This window comes from Cibotium barometz, chromosome 10, assembly GCF_041138505.1.
Source record: "Cibotium barometz isolate CiBa-2024 chromosome 10, ASM4113850v1, whole genome shotgun sequence".
Classification (NCBI taxonomy): Eukaryota; Viridiplantae; Streptophyta; class Polypodiopsida; order Cyatheales; family Cibotiaceae; genus Cibotium; species Cibotium barometz.
The window spans coordinates 26378434-26390622 of NC_141055.1; positions in this window are offsets into that span (position 1 = coordinate 26378434).

The following is a 12189-nucleotide window of genomic DNA, read 5'->3' on the forward strand; positions in this document are numbered from 1 at the left end:
TCCTCGTACTCATGCCAGCAACATTTACAGATATAGGAGAGCAAAGAAAGCAAATGCTGAATTGGATACATGCATGGCGCCATATTTTGGACCCAACAATTGTAGCCAGTGTTCAATTCCTGAAACTGCTTGTGGTCCTGAAAGATCAACCCAAAGAAAGATATGATGGATATGGTGCTGATCAGCTGCAATTCGACATGAATCAAGTACCAAGGGACAGAGGCATGATCTTATATTATCATTGCCTAAGGTGTCTACCATCATATATGTATGTCACATTCAAGGATATGGTCAACACTGGGTTCTGGAGATCACATGCTGCATTCCGAAGAACCCTGAAAAAGCTTCAGTCGCGCCGGAACTTCTATCGTACAAGTTCGGCGACCAGGTCTTTTGACCTTGGTAACAGGTTCCGAACAGAACCTACATCAAGTAGGGGGATGTTAATTCCATTTTGGATTAACAAATATGCTCCTCCATTTGAGGACATTAATAAGTGTCATGCAAAGGCACTATAGAAGTTGTACATTATGAGATATTGGCCACCCAAAGCCTTAGTTAAGTTTTGGGCTCCCAAGTGTGAATAAAGGCCGCATACTTTCACAAAGAAAGTATCATATATGTGCTAGAACAATATGGTTTGACAAATTGCAAAACCTATAGATACACCTTTGGAGATAAATGTGAAACTAAAAGGATCGATATTTGAAGATGAAACCTTATATAGAAAACTTGTAGGAAAACTCATTTATCTCACAATTACAAGGCTATATATTACTCGTATAGTTAAAGTGGTAAGTCAATTTATGCAAAGCCCGAGGAAACCTCACATGGATGCAGAGAAGAATCTTGAAATATGTCAAAAACACAGTGAATCATGGACTTCACTATTGGTGTGAAGATGATTTTGGGTAGACGATGAAGCTAATGATGAAAGATTTTCTTTGTTCGAGTATCTTTTCTCGTAGATTTGGAAGAACGACTTGTATAGATTATATCTGAACAGTACCTGGGTTCAGTAGGAGAAGGAAAAGAAAGACTATTATTGGATCGACTTTTGCTTCTACAGATTTTTGAACATGAGAAATTCAGAATGAGCTTGCTTGCTTCTAATCCCAGCTTGAAAAACAAAATAGAAAATGAGTTTGGGCACGCGATTCATCAACAAGGAGAAGCATCACAGGCATGTCTTGCTCAATTGGAAATGGTTTTGTTTCTTGGATATCAAAGAAACAACTTACAGTAGGCTTGAGTACTACAAAAGCATAATATAAAGCTTCAACACAAGAAGTAGGCTTGAGTACTACAAAAGCATAATATAAAGCTTCAACACAAGAAGTAGCATCATGTGAAGTTGCATAGACACAACAACTCCTAGCAGACATAGAAATAACCTTGGAAGAGCAAGAGCCAATACTTGAATACAGTGACAACATGGGTTCCATTTAGTTGGCCAAGAATATAGTATTTCATGCTTGTATGACACATATTGAGGTACATTATCACTTTGTTAGAGAAAAAATGCTACAAGGTCATGTTGAACTAAGGTTTATGAATGAAGATCAGATTATAGATATCTTCACCAAAGCATTAGTAAGAGAGAACATTAAAAAGTTTCAAAGACTACTTAGATTTGAAGACATGAACAACACCTCAACTTGAGCTTTGAGAGGGAGTGTTAAAGAAAACAAACTCGAGTAATGTAGAGTATAGAAACAAGATCTAAGCTAATTGTATCTTGATAACAATTGAAAAAAAAATCTTGCTTTAGACTTTTTAGAAAAGTAATTTGCTTTTTTTGTAACATGTATATAAGGCAATTGACCCAAGCATAATAAACGAGTCAAGATTTAGGCTTCATCAATTACTTGTAACAAGTGTGTGTGGTGGTTAAGTATATGTGCTAGTACTAGACATACGTGGCTCTTAATGTGGGTACCTGGAGTGTTTGTGCTTCTGGGATAGGTGACATGGGTACCTTGAGTGTTTTTACTTCTGGGATAGGTGACGGACCAATAGAAGTGACTACTAAAATTATTTGGCGCTCATGTTGAGGTGGATGTGAGACAATGTAAAGCTCCTCTGGTCATCACGGTGGTTTAGGAGTGTTCGGGCTCATTGGTGCGCATACCGTCCTAGTCTAAGGATCATAGTCATGGTGTAAGGAGAATTATGATGCTAATGTGACACTGATGTGTTACCTGTGATATGTGATATATGACATGGATATATGTTAGATGCATTTTATGGAAAGAATTGTATAATGTATGTTTTCTTTTAAAAGGATTGTTTTTCAATGGAGTGAATATGTGAACTTATTTTTTAAGTGGTGTGTCTACGTAAAGTATAATTTTTAATTATGGGTACGTGAGTTCACACTAGCTCCATAGGTCTAGTAGGTGGGCATAGGCTAAACCTATGGGATTGGATGGGACTAGCCTATGGATATGGTAAAAGTAGAAAAAGAATCAAACACTAGAAAGTGGGCGGTCGGGTGGACTTGAGTTACGGTGGCTACTCTGGCTACTTTCCAAACGAAACAAATTTGTGTTGTTGGAATGAGAAAAACCTGGGACAAGTACTTTAGTTGGCAATCATAAGTAAGGATAGAAGATTTACCTTCATAATGGAGGAGTCATGACATCGTGTTGAGCCTCGGGGAGAGTTTCTCAATGTGACTTGCTTGTGAGAATTATAAATGGAAAAACACCTAGAGAAATCATTCACTTTTCCTACGTAAGAATTATTCTAGTAATACTGAGAGGAGCTGACAATGGCAAAGCATTACGATATTGTGAAATGAGGCCCCAAGTGAGTTGCTCTACCCTTAGTGTGATTTTGCTACCATAGATAGAGGGGTAGGGGTCCCACAACTGGTATTAGAGCTAGGCCAAGATTAAATGATGTTAGATCTATTTTTATCATGGTGTACAGCCTGAAACCGAAACTTACAGTATTTTACTAAGTTTCTCTGTCATCAAATCGAGTAGAAGATGGTGAGACCCTATCTATCTAGAGTCCTTATCTTCAGAGGAAAACATGATAACCTTCACCTTCGAGAACCTTCTTTCCTTGTCTCATTAATTAGATAGAGTCTCCCTAGCTTGACACTTTGAGAGCCTTTACTTTTTTACCACTGCTAATCAAAGGCACAGGTGGTACTCAAGATAGTGGATCATGGCACCCTATAGCTAGATAGAGTCTCCCTAGCCCAACACTTTGAGAGCCTTTTCTTTTTTACCACTACTAATCAGAGGTAGAGGTGGTACTCATGATAGTGGATCATGGCACCCTATAGCTAGGATGAGCGATTGTCAAAGAACATTGCCCTTGTAATGATTCTTATTTGACTAGATGTTGTGAGAGGGATAGTTCTTTATGATCCGCTTCAGTGAGATCTTAGAGTTCATAATATGATGTATAAACTCTTAGACGTAATATTCCTCACACACGATCTTGGCTGCCACCCAAGCCTCTGATTGAGTTTACTATGGCATGTCCATTTACATATATTTTTGTTCTATGATAGCTAGGCTCGGTCATTGATGACCTCTTTAGATGTACTCAATTTTTTTAAAAAATGGAATAAATATATATTTCTTTTTCTTCTATTTAAATCTTATCGTTTATTTTGAGTAATGTTGTGTTAAATTAAAATCCACTATGGCCCAAAACTTGCCTTCTTCCTTAGAAGGACAAGCGATCTGAGTTGCATCTGAGAATTTGAGCATTTGACCAATGACAAACTGATGGTTGTAACTTCTTGTCTCGATTGCAGAGAGCATTATTTTTGACAGCCTTATTAATCACTATTCATGTGGCATAACTAGTGGGACAAGGACAAAGAAAAGATTATTGTGATGCTAGACATAGATTATCTTCAGTTCTATGCCTAATATGAGCTTAGCCCATGATTATGGAGAGTTTACATTTTTTAAAAGAGTATAGAATTCATGGAAAAAGTCTTTTTACCATGGATAATATTAAGCTAGCAAAAATCATCTTAGTCTATATTTCTCTCATAGTAGAAAATTTATAATTATAGGCCAGTATCATCATTTTCAGCTTTTCAGATCCCATGATTAAAATATTTCCTTTGCAATGTAATAAATATTTTGAAGAAATAAAAGATGTATTTTTCTTGTTATATAATCTTTGCCCAGATTGAAGTTCAATCAAATTTGCAAGGCCATGGTAAGGATTGATGATCCCACCAAGATGATGTTGGCACATAAGTCATCGAGGTGGAACCCCTTTCTTTGCATTCATGCTTAAGCTTTGGGGTTAGCGTTGGAGGCATAGTGGCTATGGTCTCCACTCCATCTTTGGTTGATGGCATGGTTATAGAGGCTTATGAACTTTAGAACCCAAATGTAGGGGTTCCTTTCATAGAATCCTTGCACTTCTAGTAGCTTGGTTTGGACCCCAACATGGAATGTCAGCTGTTGGGCTCGAACAACTGGTGTTCGAGGCTCACATGAATCTTTAGCTTTGGAGATTGGGGTGTAGTTTGTAAGGTTTTTGGGACCCAAACATGGTAGAAGCCTTGAGCTTCTAACATCTTGGTGGTAGAGATGAGAGCCACCAACAGCTAAAGACAAGGTAAGGTCCATGCTCAATTTAGAAGCATCTATATTTATGCAGAGGATCTATGGAATCTAGGTTGTCTATCATGCGGGAAGGTTGAGGTATGGGGGGGGTGGTCTTAATGAGGTTCTATATCTTCATAATGGTTTAAGGGGTGGTCTCAACAATGACACAACAAGGCGAGAGGAGTGTTGATGTTAGGGGGTTACCTGAGTCGATGGCTTGAAAGTGGAGGGGGAGGCTTGGGATGTTGATAGGTGCAGGTGCCCTTATCCACTAAGAGTATGGTAACCATTCCATGGGAAGCTTACATTGTACCTATGAGAGTCACATATTAAACTTGCAAGATGCATGTTTAGCTACCATCTAACATCTAACATCTAATTTTTACCATCTAACATCTTATTTTTACAAGATCTATAGATATCAATTGATGTGGTCCTACCAGTTGTGTCAGACGACAATGCCTCGACCCATGGGACGAGTCTTCCCTATTTTCAATCCCTTTGAGTTTATTTTCAAGGATGGTTACCCTTGCATATGTACATGTGATTAGTTTCCTTATTGTGAACTAGAACCTTGCATCTCTCATGTAAGACCTTCCGAGGATCCTGGTGTATGACCCTCTTCTCTAAAAATCCATCACCAGGAATGTGTTGTGGAGGCTTACCTTGAAGGTCTTAATTCTTGCATCCTAAACGAAGCCCAAAGGTAGCTATGTTCCCATCGACAAGCTTAACTATGAGGCTCGTGCCTACGAGTGGTGGACTTCCCCAAGTCTCCCAGCAATCCTTGATGATTTTGACGAGACCAACATCATCGTCCAAGATTACAGAGATCATCATTCTTTTATAAATGTGTAACAAACCAATCGTTTCATCACTTTTAAAATAGTATCCCAACTTATTAAAGGGCACTTCTGGCTGTCCTTTTGTCTTGGATATGGATGGAAGGGGCTCAGTGTGGCATAGCTCATCCTTCTTCTCTTCAAGTTTAGGTACTAATCCTTACTGTGTTAGTATTCCTAGGGCCAGAAGGTTGGGTTGGTAGTTCTGGTCTTAGACCGTGTCTCCTGAGCTTGTTAAAGGGCATGTGCTCACAGATTGTGCTTCATCTTCCGTGTCGTGTTGGAGACCAAAAAATCCCCTAGCCATATCAAATATTCTATTGGATCTCGCAGGAGGAGAGGGTTTTTCTTCCTCTCCAAGGCCATCTTAGCCCTTCTTCCATGGATCTCGCAGGAGGAGAGGGTTTTTCTTCCTCTCCAAGGCCATCTTAGCCCTTCTTCCATGGATTCCTTGCTACTTGTTTCTATGGTGGTCAGATTCCTCCAAGAAGCTGAAACACTCAATTGAGTGCTCGTCGAGCGGCCTGAACCAACACTCCTTTGGTAGGAAGAACCTAGATGATTTGATGCACTGTCGTTGGGGGTAAGGTTGTCTCCAATGAGTTTACCAGATATGAGTGTATTTTGGCAGGTGAAATCACTACTCCAACCATTTTTCTACCAAACTGTCTTTCCTGGCCTTGAAATAGCAGATATAAGTGAAACCACAGAGAATGGTTCATGTCGTTGAAGTAGCAGGCAGCAATTCACGTCGTGGAAATAGAATGTTGTTCAAGTTATGAACTGTTTTTCACGCTGCGGAAACTGATGTTTCACGTTTCAAGTTTTTAGCTCAGAATTCCTTCGGATAGACTCCAATGGTGTAATTAGGGTACTACTCTTACCGCTAGTATGACAACCCTTAATTCGTGAATTAGTAGTCCATGAAAGCTTAACTCGTGTGATGAACTACTAACACATGAAGTGCTAGGGCGTGAACGGTTAACTCATGAAGTATTAACCCGTGAAGTAGCAGGTTATGGTTCACACCGTGAAGTATCAAATGCTTCACGTCGTGAAACAAAATATGGTTCACGCCGTGAAAAACAGAATGTGGTTCACATTATGAAATGCTTCACTACTATTTCACATGATAAGATTTTTCAGTTTCGCTACATCAGATGCGTCAGGATAAGACAACCTAATTTTAGTAAGGTAATCTCGAGATTCCTGGTCACCCATGTGCATCATGCCACAACACCAACTCGCTATTTGGAACTCAAAAGGAAAAACTTAATCAAGTATGCCAAGGAAGCCATCGGCAATAGTGATGTGAAGGCTTTTCATCGTGGATGGATAAGTGACTCTCCACTCTTCGCTCCATAAGGCCACATTTCCCATGCATGTCACCTAAATATTTCACTATGAGCATCACATTTTTTCATATCTCACACCTCACAACACACACAAACACATGCACCTACCAACTAACCTTGTCAATGTCGATGGCCCTCTAGGTACATCTCTATATGAGGGGACATGGCGAGTGTAAGCCTGGCCCATGGTACAACCCATCACTTTTACAGAACCCTTGAACTTCAAGGTACCTCCAACAAGCTTCAATGCATGCAACCTCTTCTTTAACTCCAATTCAACACCAACAAAACATCACGTTAGCCAATGTATTCAACCACAAAGAAGCCCAATCTCTAGGCATCACGCTATCAGCTTCAAGTATAATAGTATGTTGTGCTAAGAAGATCCAGACCGCCATCTATCCATGCAAATCATTCCATGGTGGTCCCGGTATTCATTCCACCACTCACAGTGTACAGAGTGCTTCTACCAACTACCTAATTGTGAAGGGTCCCAGCTATTTTCACAATAGAAGGAGGCCTCGCATGAAGAACTTCTACATCACCTATACCTTTCATGACATACCTTCACAAGCTATCTGCCATCAGGGGGGCTACGCAAAGCTTTGCACTAATATGCCCTACATCTATGGAGGATCAATCCTAAACCATACGACTTAACCTCGCATGCCAATTTCATGGCATATCTTGGACCATCCACACCTTTCTACCTCGGCTGGCAGCAACTAATGGGTGATGTGAGAAAGCGATCACTATTAGAAAGGAGGGTATGGTTTCAAACGCCCGATCTACCGTAAGGTTCTTTTCCATCTTCCCTTCTTGAACGGGCACTTATCTTTATTAGAAAGGGAGTATGGTTTCAACTGCTCGATCTACCGCTCGATCTACCATAAGGCACTTTACCATCTTACCTGCTCTCGAATGAGCTCTTATCTTTCTAAGACAGTATTAGAACATATAAAGCCGCCTTACCTTGTGCTTATGTCAAATAGGAAAAGTCTAAAGACTTCGTGTACATACTTTCTTAAGACTAGTAATAGAGACCGGACCATTTTTAAGCTTTGTTGACCTAGTGTGAAAACTAGTCACTTATATATAAGTCATTTTTTACAATAAGCAATACACAATCATTCCCTTGCAATAGAATACTTTGAGCTCTCCTCTTCCCTCTTCATGCTTGCATGTATGCTATTGAATCTTACGTGCTTGATGATGCTTGCCTAGAAAAGATTGGTTGTAGGTTTTCTACTTACATTAGCTTCCTCTTGATCCCCCGTCTTTTATGAGAGAGGTCAATTACGAAGGACCATCTCTTTTTGCTTCCATCTAGACATAGAGAGCTGCTCTACCTTCACCCCATTCCAATGTCACAAACAGAGTGAGGATTGTAATAGAATACTTTTGAGCTCTCCTCTCCCCTCTCATGCTTGCATCTATGCTATTGGATCTTGCATGTTTGATGGATGCTTGCTAGATAGAATTAGTTGTAGGTTTTTTTCTTGCATTATTTTTCTCCTCATCCCCTCTCGTTTGTGAGACATGACAATTACAAAGAACCATCACTTTTTGCTTCCATCTAGACATAGAGAGCTCTACCTTTACCTATTTCGGTGTGACAATGGAGTGAGGATATGACAGATGAGCTAGCACACCCACATAGGGAAGTTGTAATTGTGGCTCTAAGACATGACCCAACACGACACATGCTTTGGAAAGGCTAAGGCAAGCTCTTAACTTCAATAAGTACCCAAGGTCGACCATACCCACCAACCCACAACTTGGTCCAAAATGACTAACCAATCACATCATCCGACTAGGACCATATTATACTACAACTAAGTCCCTCTCCCTTTGGGAATGAGCATAACTTCCATGGCCATCTAAGACTATTTGGACACCCTCAAACGAGCCCCACAACCCAAGAACAATGGGTCTTGAGTTTGCTTATCATTGCTAACAAATGCGATCACATAGCCCGCACAAGCATGACTTGGCAAAGTGCCAAGTCTAGATATGTTGTCTCCTATCTAGCCGCCCACATTTGGTGCAACAAGCCGAGTGCCCACCAAGTGCTAACCATGAGCCTCCTATGAGCAAGCTGGCAAAGGAAAAGAGTGACCTTCCTATGTCAAAAGGCCACCATCCCCACTGCCTAAACTGGGAACTATCAGGTGTGCCCACAATGTCTACTCCTCATATAGGGAACCTTGCAAAATAGAGCACATAAGGGTGGAGCATTGAGCAAATTCTTTTCTAACACGAGATGAGGTTATGCTAGTTAGGTCGTGTGTATACCTGGGAATCATTTCTACTAGCCCACTCTACCATGCAGCCACCACAGTTGGTGCAAGGGATATGCCACCCTTGTTCGCTTGGAGTTCTATGCCCATTTCCATGAACCTAGTATCAAAAGATGGCTATTTGATAGTTTGGTTTGCCCAAGAGTGATGTATGGGGTGTCTTCTAGAGGATCAAATTAGGGAGGGGAGGACTACATGGAGAGATTGAAAGTTATGATGCTTACACACGTGAATAGGAGAGAGCCATCAGTGCCACATGCCATAGTATTAGCAAAGCTTAGTTTAGCCCCTATCATTGTAGACGCCATGTTCTTGGCTGCCGTCACATACATAAGGCATGTCTACTATGTGCATAGGGATCACCTCCCATGGTAGGCCATGGAGTTTTCTAGACATTTGGTATAGAAGGGTCATAGTAGTAGTTGTGCACGCACCACCCATTGGCCTCCAAATTTGCTATACTCCCTGCTTTGAGTATACTACCTAGACTTCTCTTTCTTCATCTCTCAACGAAAAAGATCAACCACATTGATTTTACTTGGCTTCATGAAAATCGTACATATCCATCCTTGACCGAGCTCTCCCTAAAGCACTAATCCTATATACAGCCTTTCCTGAGTGTAATCGGGGATAAATTTCATTAAGAAGACAATAGCCTCTGCACACGTCCCACACCATGATTGTCTTTGGTCCGTTGAGGGTGTCATCAGATTGCCTTTCGATTGAGAAAGCGAGAGCAGAGGGCATCCCATGAGACTACATATTTACATACACTGCCTACACTAGACATCATAGATGGTTGGGAGCATGCCTACCACAGCTAAGGCACCACAAAGATAAGCATAGCCCTAGAGACAAGGTACTTGCACAAAAAGCTATCACAAGCACCAACACTCAACCCATACGATAATTATCAAGAGAGAGAGACCAAGGCCTCTCTCTCTTGATAAGCGACCGAGCACCCACCAAGCTCGCACGGCATGCTAGCACCACGCACCTGTGGGGTCTTCCAAGAGAGCACATCTCTTCCTCGAAGCCAAACACAACCATTCCACAAGACCTAGACCTTCCACCCACCAACTCCTAGGATTGGCTTTAACAATTCAATAAGACACCACCACATGCATTTCATAATAGTAGGGTCCCAAAGAAAACCCTTCCATGGAAATGTGTTCCTATGGAGAAAGAAACTTAAAATCCTTTTTTTTTTCTCTCGTGTATTTAAGATTTTTTTCAACATCATTTCATTTCTGGGTTATTGCTTCAAATAGATAGTTCCATTCAAATAAAACCTTCCTCCCTACGCATATAAGGCTTACTTTTTCTAGGTAAAAGACTAGTCAATGCGATTTAGCTAATTTCAATTTGGTTTAAAACTTCAACTCGTGTAAATGTTTACTTATCGCATGCCTTAGTGATTTCACTCTTTGTTGCTTTGTACACCTTGTTTTCTCAACAAATATAAGGAACACTACACGTGTCATTCCTTTTGGCATTTGTAAAAATAGCTATTCATGGGTGGTGATTTCATAATTGACAAGTAACAAGAAAAGTAGACGGAGGGAACAAGAGGGGAGGGGGGGGTGGGGGGGGTTTGATAGCCTATGAAGATCTCAACCCCCACACTTGGCATTGAAAGGGTGAGAACAATAGAATGTGGTACAAGGAGGAAGGAAAGAAATATTGAAGTCTCCTACAAGCAAAAAAAAAGAGTGCACATTCACATCTATGTTCCTTAAAAACCAATGTAGACCTTTTGCTTTTTAACCTTCCCGATTTCTACTAAGCTTTACTCTGTTTAAAAATAACCTACTTTAATTGCCAATAGCATCGTAATGCCAAACCAGCCAACTAGCTTTTTGACTTGTTTAACAATACCATCTCAAGAAGAACAAGTTTTTTTAAACATCAGCAAACTCTTGTTTACTCTGACATTGTTACAAGGAAAACAGGCACCAACAAAACACCCGCTGCATATCTTATCAAAGTGTTGGCCTATAATTGGTTGCATTTGATATTTTCATACTCTAAAATAACAAATGCCTTCAGCAAATTGGAATGCAACAGTATTTAGGTAAATCACAAACTTTAAATGTAGAAGAGAAAGATGAACTAGAAAACGCCCTTCAATTTCCCCAAAAAAGATCAGCACTAGATAAGCTAATGTAATATGTGATCCAGAGCCACCTCAATCGCAGAGCGTATCCATGTCTAGTGGTTATCTTATCTCCACTTTCAAGATGCTTAAGCCCTCCCAAACTCAACTTTTTGTTCCAGGTAAACAAGAAGGTGAGGAAGAGGAACCAATGTGGGAGCAATATTAAGCTGATTCCTACATCTCATCTCCAGAATACTCTCTGAATATTCGGAAACAGCTGTTGTATACTGACGATAGGAGGGCTCTTCTACATCCTGTTTGACAGGCTCTCCCATCCGGTATAGCCAGCTTGTGTGCCCCCAGAGACTAATCCCAGGTTTTTGATGAATCAGCACCTTACCAAAAGAAATTGCAATCAGAATGAAAAAAAAAAAAGAGGATGCTACAATGATATAAAAATATGGAAAGGAAGGAGAGGGATTGGAATCCTCGGTAAACAGAGGATGCTACAATGATATAAAAATATGGAAAGGAAGGAGAGGGATTGGAATCCTCGGTAAACAGAAGTCTACTTAGCATTTCTGGTGCTATACCTTAAACCACTTGGTCACCCTTCCTCTAGTACTTGATACTCACATATTTTAGAGGATTAGGTAGCAAAATGACAAGTTAGTGGTCAATGATTATCAGAAAGAAATAATTTTTGACATACAGATCAAGGGTTCACCAGCTTTTAAAAATGAGGATTATTCTTCAAGATCGGGATTTAAAGGGGAAAAAAAACAGATTTGACATTTGAGTCCCCCCCCCCCCAAAAAAATAAATAAATAAATAAATAAAAAACACGGGGACCTCACCAGGCCATCTTAAAGAAATGGACAAAGAAGCATGTACCTCACAATGTAGACTAAATTTCTCTTCATCTTAAGCATCTTGCCCCTTTTTATCAAGACATGTCTAGGCCACATCTCTTCTCGGCTTCCACAACCCAGGTCAAATTCG